Source organism: Equus caballus, chromosome 7 (assembly GCF_041296265.1).
Source record: "Equus caballus isolate H_3958 breed thoroughbred chromosome 7, TB-T2T, whole genome shotgun sequence".
NCBI classification, from domain to species: Eukaryota; Metazoa; Chordata; class Mammalia; order Perissodactyla; family Equidae; genus Equus; species Equus caballus.
Window position 1 is genome coordinate 95,366,309 of NC_091690.1, and position 24,289 is coordinate 95,390,597.

Here is a 24,289-nt window from a genome sequence, read left to right on the forward strand (position 1 = left end):
AAACCTGGGATAAAATTCCATAGACTTGCTAGTGCACCATGAGATACATTGTGTTTAGGAAGATTAGCTTGTTTCTGCTATAAATCACCCTGAGAAAATTTGATTAGGAATAATAGTTTATTGATAGATGGTTATGGTGAACTCTCCAGGTTATGATCTGTGTATGTTATGCAAAGTGGAGGGATTATGGGCTCTTATGAAATTCAGTCAATCACAAGGTGCAACAGGGAGATCAACAAAGAATCTTTCATAATTTCTGTTACAGTTTATATCTCACTTTTTATAGGATGGCCACGTTCTATGAAGGTTTTCTTACCATCTCGGAAAGCTTCCCTTCCAATTTCATGCTCCTCTAAAGCACCTTCTCCAGGAATACCCAAACCCCTTTAGCCACATATCCTCCACCCTACTCTTTCAAATCTGGACTGGATGATTGTTATGTTATTTTACCTGGATGTGAATACTGAGGGTTAACTTTATGTGTACTGGCATATGTGTACTGGGATAGGAAGTGACAGGGGACCAGAAATCATGACTTGTTTTACCCTAAGCCCCATGATTTTGTGTTTCTGCAAATACTTATCGAATATCTACTATGTTCCAGGCGCTATGCTAGACATTGAAAACATAACAGTTAATAAAATTTGACATCTCCTGAGGAAGCTCTGCTAAAATTTATGTTCCTTTCCATCAATACTCATGGCATTTCAACATAGAGCTATCTCTTAGCCAGTCATCTTTATTGAAGAAATAACTGGCTGTCATCAGTTTGGACACCGGCTTTAGTCATAAAAGTGCTCTGTGGTCAAGGAATCACTTGAAGTTTTGAAAGCAAGCAAATAGCTTTAAGAACAGCTGTAGTCAGCCTCGTCCTTGGAGCAAATGCCTGGGAGCTGATCCAGCATTGAAATCCAAAATGCACTGCCCATATTAAAACTTTGGAAGTATTTTAAATAAAATTTCACAGTATCTGCTTCTTCTAAGGTGGTAGTATAAAGGTGGTAGTTGCATTCAGAAGCTTCAAATTCTTTACCACTTATGACCTGTGTCATCCTGACAACTTTAAAAATTATCTAAAACTTATTTCTCATCTATAAAATAACACCGACTTCACAGGATTGCTTTGAGCATGAAATCTGGTGATAAATGTGCAGCAGTTAGGATAATTCCTACTGATTAGCAAAGTGCCTGTCACAGAATTGGCAGTCGATAAATATTTAACTATATTGAAGTTTACCTTTCTTGATCATCAAAAATATGACTCCAGTGATGGCGGATAAACAACATATATCTATTAGGTATCTAGCAGACGTAAATGCAGTCTTGATGCTATGGAGCAGAGAAGGCTAATATCTGTTCCAAATGATCATGCCCCTCTTTTGTCCAAGTCAAACCAGACTTCAGAGTACTTCGTCACATGGCATTCTCAGGACAGCATTCATGTGGAAATGAAATCTTTTCGTCAAACTTGTTGTCGAGTAAGCACTTCATCTCTACCTATTCCCATGGTGAAAACTAGTTAACATCACTTCTTCCTTTACATTCTCCTACTGAAATTTGTCCTGCCCTTATCAATCCCTTAAGGACAAGGTGGCACATTTTTTTCTACTTTTTATTAGTACTTGTGAGAAGAAGGACATAAAGACAAAAGGGGGGAAAATAGGAATCAGAGCAAAACAAAAAAGTTTGGAATTGCATTTTATGATGTAGTTATGAAAATAATCCAAGTATTGCTTGCTTTATATCTTGAAAATCCAGCTCTCTTCTGGTTTACTTCAAAATTGATGGATTTTACAACACTTTGTGCAATATTGTGTGTTCTATGGGGAGCAAGAAAGGGGTCCTGGGCCCAAAAACCCTTGTTATGATTGATCAGTGGTCTTCTCTGGCCCTGCTTGTCGAGTACGATTTGCAGAGGTAAAGAAAAAAGGTGTAAATGCTCTCCCAATAATATTCCCTTCAAAAAAAAATCACTCATTTCATCTTTAATCCTGTGTCTTCTTTCCCTATTTATTTTAATATATGGCTTTGTTTGCAATAATATTTTTTTCTCTTTTCTTTCTTCCTCATCTTATTCCATTCCTGATCCTGAAACAAACATAAATCCCAAACATCACCACTTAAATGTATTCTGCCTTAAGTACTTACCAAATGAGATCTGATATAAGCAAATAATTAAGCCTGACTTATAATAATTATAATACTAATGATTATTTTTGGTCAAATAGAAAGTCATTTTCTTAGGTGTAAAGAGTAAGGTTAGATGCATTAAACCTCTCATGCTGTGATAGCCATGTGACAGTCCTTCAAGAATCTCTGAAATATCTTTACTGCCACATTCTTAGAGGCCTAGCTTGAGAATCTGAAAGGGATTTATTTTATAAAATATTGATGGAATTCTTACCACATTCTGTATTCTAAAGTTTAGAATCTATAAGCTTAATTAAGCTTAAGTGTTACAAAGATGACCAATTCGTCCCTTTCCTTAAGTAGGCCGCGATAATGGGAATAACGGGCACTAAATAAACCTTTTGACCTCATTTCTATTTATCACATATTTATGGTTAACACCTCTGAGTTCCTAAAAACCAGGTTTTAAATGAATCTTGAGATATAACAAAGTCACTCATTTACCCATATTTTCATTCAGCTATTCATTCAATGAATTTTACTAGGCATTGTGGAAGATACAAGAGATTTAGAGAAAAAAATCAGAAGCGATCTTTCCTCTCCACAATCTGACATTCTTCTGAGGAGACAGCTGGGCAAACATAGGTAAGAGTGAAGTATTGTTAGGATGTTGATGGGATACACACTGGGTGGCACGTAGTGTGGAGAAAGAGCCCTAATCTATGATGAAGAGGTGGTGTTTAGAGAAGTGTGTGGTTGCTCTTAAGAAATTATCAAGTTTTTACTTCTTTGGCTTCATTTCAAAATTTGTTACCAAGGAGGGCCTGTGATGGTTAATGTAATCAGAGAGGTTTATGAGACTTTTTGAAAGGAAGTTATGAGCTTCTTATTACTATAGTGGATTCTTGCGTTAGTAAGAAAATTTGTTTAGTTGATTAACTTAGACACATTATTAATCCTTAATGTGTACATCATTTTAATACTACATTTACAGAATTACCGTAACATAGCTTAGGGTTTGACCCTTGAAGCTGAGCTTTAAAATAACATTCAAAATTTAAATCCTAGTTTAGATATCCCTTCTGTGAACTACTTAGTGAAATTAAGATTAAAAATGGTAATGCATAGTTGTTTTAATAATGTCTTACACTGAACAACTGTTTATAGTGTATAAGATCTCAAAAATACGATATAAGGATCACACAATCCTCACACACACCTCAAGTACTTGGGATTATTGTTATTTTTAACTAGCATTTCCCAGTTTGCCTTTGTAAATGATACTAATCAGCAGGAACCACTACTCACTGATATAAACCATGTGAGAAATGAGAATTGTTTGAAAGAAAATAAGAAGTCAATGAGAAAGAATCTTCCCTAGTGTTAGGAAGAGCCCTGAGAGCAGAAACTACTAGTTAAGCACAGCGACCTTCTTCCTTAGTGGAGCAGAGATGTTCCCCTGGCAATGCTTTCTTCACCTTAGAACGTCATTAATCTGGAAGAAAGAGGGAAGGCGGGGGGCAGGGAGGGGGTTGGCAGGAGCTGGAGGAGAGGAGGGATAGAGGGAAAAACCAGACCGAACTGTGTGAAGAAATCTGCAAAAGCAACCCAAAATTTAGAAGCTGGTCCACTGTTGATACCAAGAACCCAATTTTTAGACTACTTTAGGAGGACTATGGGTAAGAATAAAAGCCGTGTGCATTCTCCTTTGAGAGGCATGCGTGATACTAGTCAGCAAGGGATAACCCATCAGCCTCAGAGTGCTGTGGTGGGTCCTGCACACGTGTAGACCTGTGACCTGCTGGTCTAGGACTGGTTATCAACTCCAGCTGCTCACCAAGTCTAAAACAGGCTGCCCAGTGGAAACTATATTTGTGGTTATATTTGCACCTGGCCTAAATGAATTTTTTTTGTTGTTTTCTAATTTTCAAATAACACATGATCATTGTAGGAAACTTGAAAAAATGTAAAATTATTACCTTTTAAAATTGTACCTGTTGAAACATTCTACAACTTTTTTAATAGTTAGATTCTGATTTTCTAGTTTATCATTATTTAGGCTTAATTTATCTCTCATTATTTTTCTAGTTTATCATTATTTAGGCTTCATTTGTATTTAGGTGCATCCATGTTCAATTTTTTTTTTCAAATTTAGCATTTTTTTAGTTATATATATTTTTATTGATCTCTCAATTGAAGAATACAACTGTGTGGATTTTTTTTTTCCAGAAAACACAGATATAGCTGATGGAATACATTTTCTTGATAACCTTCATATGTGAATGAAAGCTTTTTGACTGAAGGAATAATTTTCGCTAAATATTATAACTTCTCCATAATCTTATGTAATTCAGTACAATGAAAGAGAAATCTAAATTCAGGCCAATGTTTACTTTATTTAGGGTGAGCTGCTCTTTTCTTCCCAAATTCTTGTAGATTTTCTCATCGATGCAATTCACATTTCCAATAATTATGTCTGAGTATTGAATCTCTTCGTGCTGTTTTTGCCTGGTATATGGGCAGCCCTTTTGAGCTCCAGAGTGTATTTTTTTTCAGCCCAGGGAGTTTAACGTAGCAATGCTCTAATTATTATTTCTTATTCTTGCCTCTTTGTTCAGCTATCACACTTAATTGTGTAAAGTCAGGAATATACACCTTTCAAATCAGTTTATCTTCTTCTTGTTATTGTCATCATTTTTGTCCTGTTGTTTCTTTCTTTTTTGAGGAAGATTAGCCCTGAGTTAACTACTGCCAGTCCTCCTCTTTTTGCTGAGGAAGACTGGCCCTGAGCTAACATCCGTGCCCATCTTCCTCTACTTTATATGTGGGACGCCTATCACAGCATGGCTTTTGCCAAACAGTGCCATATCCGCACCTGGGATCCGAACCGGTGAACCCCAGGTCGCCAAGTAGCAGAATGTGCGCACTGAACCGCTGCACCACCAGGCAGGCCCCTGGCCTGTTGTTTCTATATGCTGGTAGGGCTGCTTAAGGTTGTCTTCTCTATAAATAATTCGGTTTCCATGGGTAGATTCTGTTCTTTATTTCTTCAAAAAGCATTTTAAATATCTACCAACAAATTATTAGTGATCCTAAATTATTTCTTCAATTTACCCAGGTCTGTTTTCATTTTAATGTGTTGTAACTTTCTTTTGAGAATGCTATTTTTATTTAGGGGACATTGCAGATGCTGTCTATATTTTATTTGTTTATTGCAGCACGTTCTGTTCAAAGCTTTACTCTTCTGCAACCTTTGAGACATATTATTTTGGTTTATATTTAAAAAAAAAAAAGATGAAGCATTTTCATCAGTCCTATAACTTAATTTCTAATTCTCATCCTTGAGGAAGGAGAGGTCTGTACAAGCCGGGTATTTGACCCAGAGCAGTTGGAGAGGATTCTCCTCGTCGCTTCTCTCTGTTGCCCCCCTGCAGTCAGCTTCGAAGGTGGATGACTGTTGTCAGTTAGTTTACCAGTTCAGTGGCCTAGAATCTTGAGATGACTTGAAGAAGTGGGTCTTTGGGCAGTCTTTATATGTGCCATCTTTTGTTCAAGTTTTTTTTTCAGTAGCTATCCTCTGGACACATTTACTAACAAAAATTGTCTTTTGGGGCCTGGTTTCTACTGTAGGCAAATTACGTGTTTTTTTTGTTTTAAAGATTTTATTTTTTTCTTTTTCTCCCCAAAGCCCCCCCGGTACATAGTTGTGTATTTTTGGTTGTGGGTCCTTCTAGTTATGGCATGTGGGATGCTGCCTCAGCATGGCTCGATGAGCGGTGCCATGTCTGCGCCCAGGATTCCAACTGGCGAAACCCTGGGCCACCAAAGTGGAGTGCATTAACTTAACCACTCGGCCACGGGGCCGACCCCCAAGTTATGTGTTTTTGTCTAATTCATTCCTGTTTCTGTTTCCTCCTGTATTAAGGTATACCCAGTAGGATCAATGAAAAACTCCACTTCCAATCATTTTATTATCTTTTAAAATTTTAATTATTTTATTGAGGTCACATTGGTTTATAACATTGTGCAAATTTCAGTTTCTGTTTGGAATAGACACACTTACCCTGGTCTATTGCTTCTTGGTCCTTAATACCTAGAGATGAAGGGATGCCAAATATTCCCTTAGCCTACCCTGTCCACTGGTCCTTGCTTTTCCACTCAAGGAATATTACAACTTTCTTTCAGCAATAGCACCAAAGATGACTGGACATCTTTATTTAACCTGACTTTGTCTATTCCATAACTCTTTCCTACTTTCTAGCATTGGGGTAGGAATGAGGATTCATTCATTTACTCTCTCTGTCTCTCTTTCTTTCTCTCATCTCTTTGGTCATTTCATTGAAATTTCAGATAGAGGATATTAGGTGCTTATCCTTAACAAGTAACTTCCCCAGAATTCTCTTCTTAGAAATTTAATTGAAGAACTTTACCAATATATGAATTATATTTGTCAAAATGGATGTGCCTTTCCTTTTTTTCATTTTGTTTTAATGCTCCTTGGATTTTATATTTCTTTACCACTTCCTTTGCTTTCTCTCTTTGCTTTGCTAAACTTAGTTTGTTGGTTTTCAACTTCTTCAATGATTTGGAAAGTATATATTCTGTTTTAAATTCTACTAATGCTTTGATGGCCTGTGCCTGCTGGTCAGTAAATATTAGGTCATTCACACTTCCCCCTTCGTTATCTTGATTACATTGTCCGTGCAAGGAGTTTTTCTATAAACTTGGAACTATCCCAGTTTGGAAATTTCTTGATAACTCAACCCGGCCACCTTCGCCACTTGCTTGAGCATAATCACAGTGAATTCTAATTTTCTGTTTCCATGCTGCCACTGCTCCCAACCAATAAATTATAATCTGTTCAAAACAGGTTCTTATTAATTTTTTTAAAGATTTTTTTTTTATTTTTTGCTTTTTCTCCCCAAAGCCCCCCGGTACATTAGTTGTATATTCTTAGTTGTGGTATGTGGGACGCCACCTCAGCGTGGCTGGATGAGCAGTGCCATGTCTGCACCCAGGATTCGAACCGACGAAACACTGGGCCACCTGCAGCAGAGTGTGCGAACTTAACCACTCAGCCACGGGGCTGCCCCCCCTTATTAATTTTTTATCACCAAAATTGAAATCGTTGCCAACACAAATGATTTTTATTTTCACTTGTGTTGTGTATATCAATAGCTCATTCTTTTTATTGCTGATTAATATTCCATTATATGGGGTGTTCATTTCCTATTGCTGCTGTAACGAATTACCACAAATTTAGTGGTTAAACAACACAAATTTATTCTTTTACATTTCTTCAGGTTGAAGCCCAAAATTAGTTGCATTTCAGTAAGGTCAAATTGTTTGCAGCACTAATTTTTGGGGGGGATTCTAAGGAGAGAATCCGTTTCCTTGCCTTTTCAGCTTCTTGTAGCTGCCTGTCTTTAGTTTATGGCCTCTTCCTCCATCTTCAAGTTACTTCTATCACCACATGGCCCTCTTTCCTGTAGTCAAATTTCCTTCCTCCTCTGGCTTATAAGGACATTTGGGACTATATTTATGGCCTGCCCAGATAATCCAGGATCGTTCTTCCACCTCAAGATCCTTAACTTAATCACATCTGCAGAGTCCTTTATGCCGTATAAATTTACATTCACAGTTAATGAGAGGAGGATTTGGATCATTCAGCTGATCCCATATGGATATACCAAACACTTTATCCATTCACCTGTTGATGGCCATTCGAGTTGCATGTAGTTTGACAACTATTACAAATAAAGCTGCTATGAATGTTAGATACAAATCTTTGCATGGAGATATGTTTTCACTGGGTTGAATATGGAGGAGTTGAATGGCTGGATCATACTGTAGGTGTATTTTTAACTTTTTAGGACACTGTCAGACTGTCTTCCAGCGCGTTTCTGTCATGTTGCACTCCCACTGTCAGCGTATGAAAGTTGCCGCTCCTCCATAAAGTCACCAACACGTTTTAACTGCCCTCCTTCTAATAGGTGCAGAGTAGCCGTACCCTGTTGTGGTTTTAATTTTCATTTCCCTAATGACTCGTTATTTTGAGCATTTTTTCATGTACTTATTTGGTATTCATATATCTTACTTAGTAGTATATCTTTTCAATATTTTGCTCATCTTTACAGTTATTTTGTTTTGAATGGTCATTGTATATTGTAGATACAAGTTCTTTATTAGATAGAAGATTTTCAGACTTTTCTCCCAGTCTGTGACTTGTTTTTTCATCCTCTTAGCAGAATATTTTGTAGAGCTAATATTTTTAATTTTTTTTTATTTGAGGAAGATTAGCCCTGAGCTAACGTCTACCGCCAATCCTCCTCTTTTTGCTGAGGAAGACTGGCCCTGAGCTAACATCCAGCCCATCTGCCTCTTTTATATGTGGGACACCTGCCACAGCATGGCTTGACAAGAGATGCATAGATCCACACCAGTATCCAAACCAGCGAATCCCAGGCCACCGAAGCCAAACATGCTAACTTAACCGCTGTGCCACTGGGCTGGCCCCTTTAATTTTGATGAAGTAGAATTTATCAATCTTTTTTCTTTTATGGATCGTTCTTTTGGTATCATATTTAAGATATATTTGCTTAATTTAGTGTCATAAATGTTTCCTTTTACGCTTCTTTCTAGAAGTGTTGATAGCATTAAGTAGATATTATAGTTATGTTTATGATCCATTTTTCATAAATGTTTTATATGATATATAGATCAATGTTTGTTTTTCATATGAATATTCAATTGTTCCAACATCATCTGTAGAAAAAAATATCCTTTTTCCTCTGAATTGCCTCTGCAGTTTGTCAAAAATCAGTTGTCCATATATGTGGATCTATTACTGGGCTATTTCTGTTCCACTGCTCTACTTGTCAATCTTTAACCCAATCTCACACTGTCTTGAATACTGTAGCTTTATAATAAATGTTGAAATCCAGTTAGCAGTATAATAAATATTGAAAACCAGTTAGTTACTCTTCCATATTTGTTCTCTTTTCAGTGTTCCTTTAGCTATTCTATGTTATTTGCATTTCCGTATGAAACTTAAAATAAGTTTGTCAATTTCCACTTTTATAAACCTGTTGGCATTTTGATTAGGATTACATTTAATCTACAAATCAATTGGGGAGAATAGACATCATAACAGTATTACTTCTTTTGACTTACAAGCATGGTATATCTGTTTAATTCTTCTTGCAATTTTTTACATTCTTTGTGGTTTATTAAACTTAGGTGGGTTTACAGCTTTCATCACATTTGTAAAAATTTTTAGCCACTATTTTTGCACATATACCCCCTTCCCTTTTGTGGCCTCCAATTACACAATATTAAGCTATATGAAGTTGTCCTACAATTCATTCATGCTTTCTTCATTTTAAAAAAACTTCTCTCCACATTTAATTTTGGATTGTTTCTGTTCCTACAAGTTCAAATTCGTTAATGTTTTCTTTCTTCCATAATTGTTGTTAATCCTATCCAGTGTATGTTTTTTCTTACACAATTTTGGTTTCATCTCTAGAAGTTCGATTTGGGTCTTTTTAAAAATTATTCCATATCTCTACTTAGCTTCATGAACATATAGAATAAAGTTATAATAACTATTTTAATGTCCTTATTTGCTAATTCTATCATGTGTCAGTTCTAGGTTAATTTTGATTAATTGAATTATTTTGTCATTATATTCAAAATTTTTCTGGTTTTTGGAATGCCTAATAATTTTTTTTTATTGTAAACCAGACACTGTCAGTTTTACCTTGTTGAATGCTGGACACTTTTCTTTTACTGTAAATACGCTTGAGCTTTGTTCTAGAAGGCGGTTCAGTTACTTGGAACTAGTTTGATCCTTTTACATCTTGCTTTTAAGTTTTGTGAGATGTGACCAGGGCAGTGAACAATCTAGCTATTTCTCCCTTTGGAGGCAAGACTCATGAATCTCGAGGCTCTCTAGTCTGGCTAGTGGAAACAGGCAGTATTCCCTGAGGTGTGTGAGCACTCTGTACCATAATCGCTGTTCCTTGGACTGGTTCTTTCTCCATGCTCGGGAGGTTTCTTCGCATACATGCACTCATCAATACTATCCTGAAAACTTGAGGAGTTCTTGCAGATCTCTGTGGTTCTCTCTCTGTGTAGCTCTCTCCTCTCTTGTACTCCTTCCTGCAAACAGTAGGCACCTTGGTCTCCCTGGACTCTCTTCCCTGTCTGCCCTACCCAGGCCCTCTGCTGTACCCTGCTTGGATTCCCTCTTGGTTGAACACATCCTGGAACCTCTCAAGAAACTGGCAGAATCATAGGGATCGCTTCATTTATTACCTGTCTCTCAGGGATTACTATCCCTTGATGCAAACCATTGTTTCAGGTGGGAAGGTATATCTGGTCTCCATTACTCTGTCTTAGAGTGGAACTGTATTGCTAATGTGTGTGTATGAATTTATATATATATATATATATATATTCATATATATTTATTAGAACTTACATATACATGCATATAAATATACATATAGAAAATTATATATGTACACTTTATATTTAATTATATATAAGGTATAAATTATATAAGTTAAATATATATATAAGTGCTAATATCTATTTATTATTCTCTTTATTCCTCTTTGCATCCATTTTTGATTTATGGATACAAAATCTTTCTTTTTAATATCTCTGAACATTTTAATTGTGACTTTTTTGTTTTCTATAATATTTTTTCTTATAAAATCCCTTTTTTTAGCATACTGCATTATTTTTGTTGCCTCCTGGTTCCTTTTACCTATGTATGGTTTCCCGGTGTGTTTCGGTTGGCAGCCTTTCTGAAACATCTGCAGATCTCTGGCTGAACCTGAAGCTCTAAAAAGCCACCTAGAATATCTGTCGGCTGGGCCTGGTTCCTTATGTACTTCACTGTAGGGAGGTCAGATAGTAGAGGAGACACATTCAATTCCCTGGCTAAGATAGTTGTGGATGTGGTAAATACAAAGAGGTGCTGGCATTTTAGGGAGGAAACAATGAGAGGAGGCTAAGGCTATCCCTTTTATGCGGTAGACTCTCATTTAATCCCACTTAGTTCATTCCTGTGCCTCATGGTGTCCTTATGCAGTAGGGGAGGGGACCAGGTGGATGAATCTCTCTGTAGACAGCATGTCAGTCTGTTTTAGCTCTAGGAGTTACCCAGCTTCCCATGGTAAATGATACATCAATATGCCGAACCTCTTAATGAAGGTCTCATGGAATCCCCTCTGCATGTTATTTGAAGCTTTCTCTACTCTATTTCATTAGTTTCCTCTGTCATCTTATTTCTGTGTTCCAAATGTTCATTCAAATATCTCAGCTAACATTGTTTAATCATGTTTTCCTTGACCTTATAAATTAATAATGATTTATATTCTTTCGTTCTTATTTTAGTGGAATTTTGGGGATAGATGGACAAGTGATAAATATGTTTGTGATAAATCTTCTGTTGTTAAGTCAATAACCTTTTATCTTTGTAGCAGTGACAACTTTTGAATAAGTACCAGCTGCACATTCAGAGAAGGCCCTGTATTGACATGGGTCTTGGTGATGATATTCTGGATTTGATGCCAAAAGCACAGGCAACAAGCAAAAATAAACAGATGGGACTACATCAAACTAAAAAGCTTATGAACAACAAACCATCAACAAAATGAAAAAAGCAACCTACTGAATGGGAGAAAATATTTGCATATCATATATCTGGTAAGGGGTTAATATCCAAAATACATAAAGAACTCATACAACTTAATAGCAAAAAAAAAAAAAAAAATCTGATTAGAAAATGGGCAGAGGATCTAAATAGACATTTTTCCAAAGAAGACATACAAGTGGCCAACAGGAGCATGAAAAGATGCTTAGCATCACTAATCGTCATGGAAAGGCCAATCAAAACCACAATGAGGTATCACCTTACACCTGTTAGAATGGCGATTATTAAAAAGACAAGAGATAATAAGTGTTGGCAAGGATGTGGAGAAAAGGGAATCCCCATACACTGTTCGCAGGAATGTAAATTGGTGCAGCCACAATGGAAAACAGTATGGAGGTTCCTCGAAAACCTAAAAATAGAACTACCACATGATCTAGCAATTCCACTTCTGGGTATTTATATGAAGAAAACAAAAACACTAACTCAGAAAGATATCTGCCCCCACATGTTCACTGTAGTATTATTCAGAATAACCAAGACATGGAAGCAACCTAAGTGTCAACCTATGGGTGAATGGATAAAGGAATTGTGGTAATATATACACAGTGGAATATTATTCAACCATAAAAAAGAAGGAAATCTTCCCATTTGTGACTACATGGACAGACCTTGACAGCATTATGCTGAGTAAAATAAGTTGGACAGAGAAAGACGAATAACATATGCTCTCAATTTATATGTGGAATCTTAAAACAAGCAAACACCAAGCATATAGATACAGAGAACAGATTGGTGATTGCCAGAGGCAGGAGGTTGGGGCTGGGCAAAATGGCTCAAGGGGCTCAAAAGTTACAAACTTCCAGTTATAAAATAAATAAGTCATGGAATGTAGTGTACACCATGGTGACTACAGTTACTAATACTGTATTGCATATTTGAAAGTTGCTTAAGAGAATAGATCTTAAAAGTTCTCATCACAAGAAAATAAAACTTTTGTAACTACCTATGGTGATGAACTAGATTTATTGTGGTGATCATTTTGCAGTATATACAAATACAGAATAATTATATTGTATATCTGAAACTAATATTTTATATGTCAATTATACTTCAGTTAGAAAAGAGATGGTCCTGCGTTAGGTATATAAATGCAACTTCACCCCTAAGTTTTATCCTATTAAGCTTCATACTCAGCATGTGATTATATTTTATACTTGTTTGCCAGAAGCCAAGAAAGGCCACTTTAATTTAATTTGAGGGCTGGTTTAACCATAGCAGAGGTCAGTGCTTACAGGGTAACAAAAAGCTGTTATTTGAAATGAGAGCTATCCAGGTTTTTAATGAGTGTTTGTTAAGCATTCTACTGTCTTGGGGAAAAAAAGACCCATGGATGCTTTTGTAGGTGTTTCATATTTGCATAAGTTTGGGAGATATTAGATTTATATTTTATCTCTAATGCCTGATAGCATTTTATTGTTCCAGGCTTTATCCTACACCACAGCAGAACAAAAGGAAAACGCACTTCAAAAAGACCTATTCTTTATTGTAAAATTTGTAATAAAACATAATTGAATTTAACATGGAAATGTGACTTAACTGCCTCTTGTAATATAACTGATGATCTAATTGTAATGATTTAGTTGAACCATTGTTGTTTGTGCTTCTCCCTTATGAGTGCCAGGCAAAAGAGGAGAGAATATTTGCAGTAAACATTTATGCTGAAGGAACAGCAAAGGGGTGGTAATTAGGCTTTTGGTGTCAGTCACCAACTTTGGGTGCTGCCCTGATGATTTAGAAGGTAATATTTCAGAAAATACTGTTCCAGCTACTTTTAGCATGTTCCAGGTATACAGTGGGAATCACTTACAAACCGTTAGTAAATATTTATCTTTAGTCCTTTGACACTCTGATTTCTTCGCAATAACCCTCTATTTCTTTAAGATTTTCCTCTCTTCTCCATACCTAGTTGTCTTCTGGCTTTGCTTATGGGTGGTAAACCCTGTTCCAGATCTTTGTAAAATACCTTTTTTTCTCCCCTTCCACATGTCTCCATTAGAATTTAGCTGAACAGTTGTCAATTCTTTGGACTTAGTGCCTGGTTCACGGATTCAGGAGAGTTTATGGAACTGCACGTTTCTCTCTCCATTCACCATTCCCTCCTTTGAATATGAGGATGACAATTAAATGTGACTCGGATTGCAGCTTTTCTCACCTATTTTCTCACCTGTTATTTCCATGGCAGAAATTCTCATGGATCATGGCCATGGATCTTGAGTCACATTACAGACTTATGTTGTTCTCATGTGCTCCAGGAAGCCACAATCAATCATTAAAAATCATTTGGCCATTTTTGCTTTGAAACAAAATAATAATGATAAGCGCTATATGTGCCGATTGAACATTAATGGTCTGCTTGGAGTTTTGTGTATATTATCTCTAATTATCACAGTAAATGTACAAGGTAGATTGTATTTTTCCATCATTAAGTTATGGACATTGAAGTTCTGAAAGTTTAAGTATCTTAACTTCAGATTTTTCTTTATGAACTCAAAAACAGCTATACCTGACCTTGAAATCCCTCTTATTCCATTCAGCAAATTAGTTCATCTTAAAGGAATGACCACTGGCCAGTAAAGTTTGCAGGTTTTTGAGCAGATGGCCTTGTGGCAATTATGAAATCATGCTAGCTAGGGCTGACCCTAACCAGAGGAGTTTCACCAGTGATTTTAAATACATAAACAAATTGTGCTTTTGTTATATGCCTCAGATGATCAGTCCATCTCCTAAATTAATTTGATGTTTGGAGGAAGGAATTACCTTCCTGTGAATTCCAGTATAACATTACAATGTTTTTTCAAATATTCATTAAGCAAATATTAGTAGATTATTTCTTGTTAGTTGCTGTATTTCTGAATTAACTTGCATAATTTTCTTGTTAGTCTCTCCCATGAGGGAAGGTATCATACACATCCTCTTTATGATTTTATTCTCAGCATCAATGGTGCTTCACACATAGAATACATTTAATAGATATTACTGATATGACTAGCTAAATGCATAATTCGGAATCTTCTCTCAAGATTCTTATAACTCACTTGATGGGACTAAAATAAGCATGTATCAATCCAGAACAAATGATATAACTGGATGTTTCTCCTACAATGAGTAATACAGTCTGTTAAATGCATTTGTCAAAAGGATAGGAAAAAAAATGGGAAACCTCCATGGATTGGTATAATTAGGAATGCCGTCATTCCCATTAAATTTTAATTTGTGAATATCTTCGAGATAGAGTTCTCCCCTTATCCAGATGAGGAAGTTGTGACTTATAGAGATTAAATAACTTCCCATAATTATCCGTGTTTAATGGCAGAACACAAACTCATCAGGGAATCCATGTGCAAAATCCTAATTAATTGATGCCCATTTTTAGGGTATGCATTAGTCAGGGTTCTGTTTAGCACTGCCGTAAAAAATAGCACAGATTGGATGATTTAAACAACAGAAATTGATTTCTCATAGTTCCAGAGGCTGGAAATCCAGGATCGAGGTATCGCAGGTTTCCTTTCTCTTGAGGCTTGATGGTTTGCAGATAGCCATCTTCCTGCTGTGTCTTCACATGGCCTCTCTCTGTGCGCATACAGTGTGTCTTTTTATAAAGACACTAGTCATATTGGATTAGGCCTCCACCCATATGACCTCATTTAACTTTAATTACCTCATTAAAGGCCCTATCACCATATAGACTCACACTGGGGGTTAGGACTTCTTAACTGAATTTTGGGGGGACACAGTTCAGTCCATAAAAGGATCCAAGCCTATGCTTCCTAAGGATGTGTCCTTGGGTTGTTTTCATATTTTTGAAGCAAGCTACACTCTTTCCTAGTGAGTTTCTCTTTTCTTCGTCTTTTGTCAGCTTCACTTCTTACTGATAAATATATATATCTCTTTCATGTTCCCAACTATAAGTTGCAGAAAGAGAGAGATGAAACTAACTGACCTAACCTGTCTCTCAAAGGAAGAAGATACCATAGGTCTCTGAGAAGACAAGAGATCGTGTTTTCAAAGTTCAAGTGCCTATTTTTGGTCCCTTCAGCCATGACAAGCCTTAAAGGACTGCCGTTATAGCAGGGGTTAGGGTATATTAATTTGTAACGTTACTTAGAAGAGGAGGGGTTCTAATGGAAACTGTAACTTACATCTGCAGTACAGATGTTTTAACTACATCTTTTTGCACAGTTTCAACGTGACAGTAGATGCTGCTGTCTTATGTGGGTCCACATAGCTCTAGGGTCCTGGGTGCTGCCCCAAATCCAAGAACCTGAGAAGGTTTTAATTTCATTTATTTTTCCACATGGAATGGGTCTTTGGCAAGCTTAATTCCATCTCTGCATGTCCGGCCCCTGTTTTCTTTGAAGATCATACAGAACCACAGAGCTTGGATCCACTCCTTGGGTTTGATAACCTCACTGGTTCAATAGTGCATGCCTTGCTAGAATTTTCAGTAACTTCTGCAGTAACTCTAAAACATCTTTGCCGTGGGTTCAAAAAGGCCCTTCTCTCTAAATCTTCCTGCTCATGCCTGCAAGGCCATCATTTAGTGACAGCGTAGTCTCTGTATTGATTCTCTCTCCAGTTGAAGTCCTGAATTCTATAAGTATTAAATTCCATCTGAGTGGGCAACAAATCCTGGTAAGAAAGAACTCTTGTCCAAAAGTGCTGAGAGAGCTCTCTCTGCCTCATCACTGTGAATACAAATATTAATGACAGATAGCTCTGTGGGTTTTATAGAGTGAACCAGAAGAATCTATGAGCTGTGACTTTCCTACAGTAATTAAAAATTAGTTCTAACATGAGTTTCTGAATGAGCTCTGCATTAAAGTTTACATCAACAAGTTCACTATGATTGAACTTAATTTAAAATAAAATTATACGTTTCCTGGAAATAATGCAATTAGTAAAACTTGATTTTCTTTATTCTTACTAATTTTGTATGAAATAGTATCTTTGGCCAGTGCCGTATGTGAAAGGAAGGAAGGCCGGTAGAAGGTGAAAAGAAGAGAGGGAGAGAGGAGGGAAGAGAGAGGGCAGGAGAAGCGGAAGGAAAGAGGGAGGAGAGAGGAGAGCGAAAGGAATCCTTTTAAGGAAGATGCCTTTTCATCTGGTACTTTATGGTTCAAAAAAGCACAAAGATCTACAATCATGGCATAGCTAATTTTATCCTACCCCCCTCAATTTATGGGGACTGTATTCATAGAGGTAAATAAAATACACTCTCATTTATTTTTCTATTCTAAATCAGATAAGTATTACTCAAAGTAATAGAAATCTTTTCAAATGATATAGGGGTGTGTGTGTGTGTGTGTGTGTGTGCGCGCGCGCGCGTGTGCGTTGGAAGCATGGAGGTGAGTAGTGAGAATAAAGGTAGAAAAAGCAGCAGAAGCTGACTTCTGAAGTACTTATCAGAGTTTAGAAGAGAATCTAGGAAATTTTTAAAATCTGTGCTATCTGGAAACAGTTTAAATGTCAAAGAAATGTACCATTTCTCTTTGGTATTTTCTAATTTTCAATTTCCTCCTCCTCTTCTTTCACCTCACCTTCTTCCTCCAAAATTATTATTTTTTGTTTCAGTTTGAGAGCTCTGAGGCTAACAGGTATAACATAAAACTGATTTTTTTGATACTGTCTGATTTTTTTTTAAGTAGGAAGCAACAATGTGCTGTCAATTACCAATTCATTTTTTTTTATAAAGTTTGTTCTAGTGCCCTGGGCATCCCTGAGGATACTCTTCCAATCTTAGCTCTTATTTTCAACAGGGTCTGATTTTGTTTCTTAACAATCCCAAATTATGTACTCATCACAATCTCTTTCTCTGACTTTGTCCTCATTTTCTCTACTCTATTCCTGTGTAAAGAAGCATCTTCTTCCATTTTCTATTCAAACAATACTGACTGCTCTCCTCTTTACTGTTATTGTCTAAATTGAAATCTCCTTGTTTGGTTATATATCACTGACCGTCACATGGGAGTTACCCTTGGATACGCAAAAGAATCAGTTTGTGAACATCAGTGGTTCTGCCTCCCCTACCTGCTGATTGCCCAGAGGGAAAATGAAATTAAGCAGGTGAACACCTTCTCATCTTTTTTCTCCCTCTATATACTCAGACTACTTTTTTTAAAGTTAATTTTTATTAAGTTTATGATAATTTACAATCTTGTGAAATTTCAGTTGTACATTATTGTTTGTCAGTCGTGTTATAGGTGCACCCCTTCACCCTTTGTGTCCCCCCATCCCCCCTTTCCCCTGGTAGACACTAATCTGTTCTCTTTGTCTACATGTTTAAATTCGTCGTGTGAGTGGAGTCATACAGAGATTGTCCTTCTTTATCTGGGTTATTTCACTTAACAGAATTCCCTCAAAGTCCATCCATGATGCTGTGAATGAGATGATTGTATTCTTTTTTATGGCTGAGTAGTATTCCATTGTATATATATGTATACCATATCTACTTTATCCAATCATCTGTTGATGGGCACTTAGGTTGCTTCCACATCTCAGCTATTCTAAATAATGCTGCAATGAACATAGGTGTGCATGGGACTTTTGGAATTGCTGACTTCAAGCTCTTTGGATAGGTACCCAGTAGTGGGATGGCTGGGTCATATGGTATTTCCATTTTTAATTTTTTGAGAAATCTCCATACTGTTTTCCATAGTGGCTGCACCAGTTTGCTTTCCCACCAGCAGTGTATGAGGGATCCTTTTTCTCCACAACCTCTCCAACATTTGTTACTCTTTGTTTTGGTTATTTTTGCCATTCTAATGGGTGTAAGGTGATATCTTAGTGTAGTTTTGATTTGCATTTCCCTGATGATCACTGATGATGAACATCTTTTCATGTGCCTGTTGGCCATCCGTATATCTTCTTTGGAGAAATGTCTGTTCATGTCTCCTGACCATTTTTTGATTGGGTTGTTTGTTTCTTTGTTGTTGAGTTGTATGAATTCTTTATATATTATGGAGATTAACCCTTTGTCAGATATATGACTTGCAAATATTTTTTCCCAATTGGTGGGTTGTTTTTTTGTTTCAATCCTGTTTTCCCTTGCCTTGAAGAAGCTCTTTAGTCTGATGAAGTCCCATTTGTTTATTCTTTCTATTGTTTCCCTCAACTGAGAAGACATGGTGTCCAAAAAGATCCTTTTAATACTGATGTCAAAAAGTGTACTGCATACATTTTCTTCTAGAAGCCTTATGGTTTCAGGTCTTACCTTTAGGTCTTTGATCCATTTTGAGTTTATTTTTGTGAATGGTGAAAAGGAATGGTCAATTTTCATTCTTTTATATGTGGCTTTCTAGTTTTCCCAGCACCATTTGTTGAAAAGACTTTCTTTTCTCCACTGCATGCCCTCAACTCCTTTGCCGAAGATTAGCTGTCTATAGATATGTGGTTCTATTTCTGAGCTTTCAATTCTGTTCCGTTGATCTGTGCACCTGTTTTTGTACCAGTACCATGCTGTTTTGATTACTGTAGCTTTGTAGTATATTTTGAAGTCAGGGATTGTGATGCCTCCAGCTTTGTTCTTTTTTCTCAGGATTGCTTTAGCAATTCAGGGTCTTTTGTTGACCCATATGAATTTTACGATTCTTTGTTCTATTTCTGTAAAGAATGTCATTGTGATTCTGATTGGGATTGTGTTGAATCTGTAGATTGTTTTAGGTAGTGTGGACATTTTAACTATGTTTATTCTTCCAATCCATGTACATGGAATGTCTTTCCATTTCTTTATGTCATCCTCCATTTCTTTCAGGAAAGCATTGTAGTTTTCATTGTATAGGTCTTTCACTTCCTTAGTTAAATTCACCACAATGTATTTTATTGTTTTTGCTGCACTTGTAAATGGGATTGTGTTCTTGAGTTCTTTTTCTGTTAGTTTGTTATTAGAATGTAGAAATGCTACTGATTTTTGTAAGTTTATTTTATATCCTGCAACTTTGCTGTAGTTGTTGATTATTTCTAAAAGTTTTCCAATGGATTGTTTGGGGTTTTCTATATATAAGATCATGTTGTCTGCAAACAGCACAAGTTTCACTTCTTCCCTCCCTATTTGGATTCCTTTTATTCCTTTCTCTTTCCTAATTGTTCTGGCCAAAACCTCCAGTACTATGTTGAATAAGAGTGGTGATAGAGGGCATCTTTGTCTCATGCCTGTTTTCAGGGGGATGGTGCTCAGTTTTTGCCCATTGAGTATGATGTTGGCTGTGAGTTTGTCATATATGGCCTTTATTATGTTGAGGTAATTTCCTTCTATCCTTATTTTGTTCTGAGTTTTTAACATAAACGGCTGTTGGATCTTGTCAAATGCTTTCTCTGCATCTATTGAGATGATCATGTGGTTTTTATTCCTCAATTTGTTGATGTGGTGTATCACGTTGATTGATTTGCAGATGTTGAACCATCCCTCTGTCCCTGGTATGAATCCCACTTGATCATGATGTATGATCCTTTTGATGTGTTGCTGAATTCGAGTTGCCAAAATTTTGTTGAGAATTTTTGCATCTATGTTCATCAGCGATATTGACCTGTAGTTCTCCTTTTTCATGCTGTCCTTGTCAGGCTTTGGTATCAGTGTGATGTTGGCCTTGTAGAATGTGTTAGGAAGTGTTCCATCCTCCCTAATTTTTTGGAATAGCTTGAAAAGTCTAGGTATTAAATCCTCTTTGAAAGTTTGGTAGAATTCCCCAGGAAAGCCATCTGATCCTGGGGTTTTATCTTTGGGATGCTTTTGGTTGCTGTTTCAATCTTCTTCCTTCTGATTGGTCTGTTCAGATTGTCTGCTCCTACTTTACTTAGCTTTGGAAGATTGTAAGAGTCTAAAAATTTATCCATTTCATCTAGATTGTCCATTTTGTTGGCATATAGTTTTTCATAGTATTCTCTTATAATCTGTTGTATTTCTGTGGAGTCTGTTGTTATTTCTCCTCTTTCATTTCTGATTTTGTTTGTTTGAGCTTTCTCTCTTTTTTTCTTTATAAGTCTGGCTAGGGGTTTCCCAATTTTATTCATCTTCTCAAAGAACCAGCTTTTTGTTTTGTTGATCCTTTCTACTGCCTTTTTTGGTTCAATTGCATTTATTTCTGCTCTGATTTTTATTATTTCTCTCCTTCTGCTGACTTTGGGCTTTGTTTGTTCTTCTTTCTTTAATCCAGTTAGGTGTAATTTGAGGTTGCTTATTTGAGATTTTTCTTGTTTGTTAAGGTGTGCTTGTATTGCGATGAATTTCCCTCTTAATACAGCTTTTGCTGTATTCCGTATGAGTTGGTATAGCATGTTCTCATTTTCATTTGTCTCCAGAAATTTTTTGATTTCTTCTTTAAATTCTTCAACGATCCATTGCTTGTTCAATAGCATATTGTTTAGTCTCCACATCTTTGTCCCTTTCTCAGCTTTTTTCTTGTAATTAATTTCTAGCTTTATAGCATTATGATTGGAGAAGATGCTTGTTATTATTTCAATTTTTTTAAATTTATAGAGGCTTGCCTTGCTTCCCCAACGTATGGTCTATCCTTGAGAATGTTCCGTGTGCACTTGAGAAGAATGTGTATTCTGCTGTTTTTGGATGGAGTTTTCTATATATGTCTATTAAGTCCAACTGTTTTAGCTTTTCATTTAATTCCACCATTTCCTTGTTGATTTTCTGTCTGGATGATCTGTCCAATGATGTGAGTGGGGTGTTGAGGTCCCCTACTATTGTTATTTTTGATATCTTCTTTTAAGTTTGTTAATAGTTGCTTTATGAACTTTGGTGCTCTTGTGTTGGGTGCATAGCTATTTATAAGCATTATTTCTTCTTGATGGAGTGTCCCTTCGATCATTATATATTGACTCACTATGTCTCTCTTTGCCTGCCTTATCTTGAAATCTACTTTCTCTGATATAAGTATTGCGACACCTGCTTTCTTTTGTTTTCCATTAGCTTGGAGTATCGTCTTCCACCTGTTCACTCTGAGCCCGTATTTGTCATTGGAGCCGAGGTGTGTTTCCTGGAGGCAACAGATCGTTGGATCTTGTTCTTTAATCCATCTTGCCAGTCTGTGTCTTTTTATTGGAGAGTTCAATCCCTTTACATTGAGGGTGATTATTGATGCATGAGGGCTTAATGTTGTCATTCTGTCACTCGTTTTCCAGTTTTCCTGCATTTCCTTTGTTTCTTGTCCTGTGTGTTTTGGCCTCCCCATTGACTTCTGCAGTTTCCTATTTCCTTATTTATTTTTTGTGTCTCTGTTCTGTTTTTAATTTTAGTGGCTACCCTGGAGTTTGTATTCAGAATCTCGTGTATAGCATAGTCCATTTTCTGGTGGCCTCTTATTTCCTTAGCCTAAAGTGATTCAGTCCCTTTCCTCCTCCCCTCCTAAGTTATTGTTGTCATCTCTTATTCCAACTTGTGTTGTGAGTTTGTGGTTAAAGTGACAAGATTATCTTCGTTTTTGGTGTTTTCCTTCCCTTTATCCTAATGCTATAGTTGTATATTTGCTATCCTATTCTGATTCTATCTATTTGTCAACTTACTCTGTCTTTTGTAACCCCTTTCTCCCTTTTTTCTTTTTTCAGTTATTAGGGCATTCTTGAGGATTTCTTGTATGGGGATCTCTTGGCTACGAAGTCCCTTAGCTTTTGTTTGTCTGGGAAAGATTTAATTTCTCCCTCATATCTGAAGGATATTCTTTTGGATAGAGTATTCTTGGCTGAATATTGTTATCTTTTAAAGTTTTCAATATGTCATTCCAGTCTCTCCTAGCCTGTAAGGTTTCTTCAGAGAAATCTGCTGAAAGTCTGATAGAGGTTCCTTTGTATGTTATTTTCTTCTGCCTTGCTTCCCTGAATATTATTTCTTTGTCATTCACTTTTGCCAGTTTTACTACTATATGCCTTGCATTAGGTCTTTTTACATTGACATATCTAGGAGACCTGAAAGCTTCCTCCCCACACATTTCTCTCTCATTCCCTAGATTTGGGAAGTTCTCTGCTATTATTTCTTTGAGCACGCTTTCAGCTCCATTCTCCTTTTCTTTGCTCTCGTGGATACCAATAATTCTTATATTGCATTTCCTCATTGAGTTGGCTATTTCTTGGAGATTTTCTTCATTCCTTAGTTCTTAGTTCTCACTCTTCCTCTGTCTGGAGCCATTCAACCTGCTTATCTTCTATTGTGCTGATTTGCTCCTCTGTGGCATCCACACAGGCATTCAGGGAACCTGTATTATCTTTTATTTCTTCCATTGTATTTTTCATCTCTAGGGTTTCTGATTGATTCTTCTTTATAGTTTCAATCTCTTTTGTGAAGTAACTCCAGAACTTGTTGACTTGTTTCTCTATATTTTCCTTTACCTCATTGAGTTCTTTGACCATAGCTATTCTGAATTCATTGTCGTTTAGTTTACTTATTTCTGAGTCCTCAGGACATAATTCTGGGTGCTTGTTTTCCCTCTGGTCTGGAGATTTGATAAACTGATGAATGCTGGAAGATGGATGGATGCTGGAAGATGGACGGGTCTTCCTCCTTGTGATATTATTCAGTTGCAGTTACAGCTTGTCACCACTAGGTGGGGGGGGGGTCAAGAGCTACATATTCTGAGCCCTCCACCTTCAGCCAAGATGGCCGGCCTGGCACCTTGGCGTGTCACTGTGGGCGGGAGGAGAGTGTGCTTTCTCTTGCACGCAGACCCGGGTTTCCCTAATCAGCTTTCGCTATCTGGTCTCCTGGGGTCTTGGCTTGATGAAGTCATCCCATGTGAAAGCTTTTGCCCCATTAGAGGGCTTCTGTCTGGGCTTCAAGGGTGCTAGGGAGTCCTGGGTGATCCTGCTGATATGCGGCCCCTCCCCTACTCCTTCCTTCACGGGGCCTCCCTTGGCAGTGATCCCATTCTTTAGGGGAGGGAGCGGAGTTTTCCCTTTCCCGGTTCCAGCTCCTCCAAGGGAGACTCCAGCCTCTCCGCCCTCTGTCATTAGATTGCTGTGGATCTCTGAGGATTCCTGTGCTATTAAGATATTTTTTGTTGGAATGTGGTTGCTCCTTTTTGTTGTATGTTGGAGGGGAGAGAGTCCTGGGAAAGCTCTCTCTGCCATGACGCTGACCTCAGACTACTCTTTTGATGTGAGGATTAAATCTGCTCTTGGATGAAAATTAAATTGCCCTATTTAGAAGAGCGTTTGCACTAGGAGTGACTGAAACCCTTAAAAAATGGATTGCTAGCCTTTTTGTCCTCTTCATGATGAAAAGTCAGACTTGGATAAAAGAGCCTAAATAAGTCTTCTTTTTGTGAAAAAGGTTACTGCACTTTTATAAAGTATCATCAGTGGATATATTTTCCTTTTAATTCAAGTGTTAGTCTTTACCTAACAGTACTTTTTATACCATTTCAATCACTTTTTTTTTGGTGAAGAAGATTGGCCCTGAGCTAACATCTGTTGCCAATCTTCCTTTTTTTTTTTTTT

At 36.9% G+C, this 24,289-nt stretch overlaps 1 protein-coding gene and 1 long non-coding RNA gene across 6 annotated transcripts in view; one reads left to right on the forward strand and one right to left on the reverse strand.

Moving 5' to 3' along the window:
* ANO3 (anoctamin 3) overlaps positions 1-24,289 on the forward strand; it is a 451,605-nt gene that overhangs the window by 166,513 nt on the left and 260,803 nt on the right. The window lies entirely within an intron of this gene.
* LOC111774385 (uncharacterized) overlaps positions 1,238-24,289 on the reverse strand; it is a 135,140-nt gene continuing 112,088 nt past the window's right edge. The window contains exon 9 of the long non-coding RNA XR_002809396.2: positions 1,238-2,088. This is a non-coding gene — a long non-coding RNA (uncharacterized lncRNA). The remainder of the gene's footprint in view (positions 2,089-24,289) is intronic.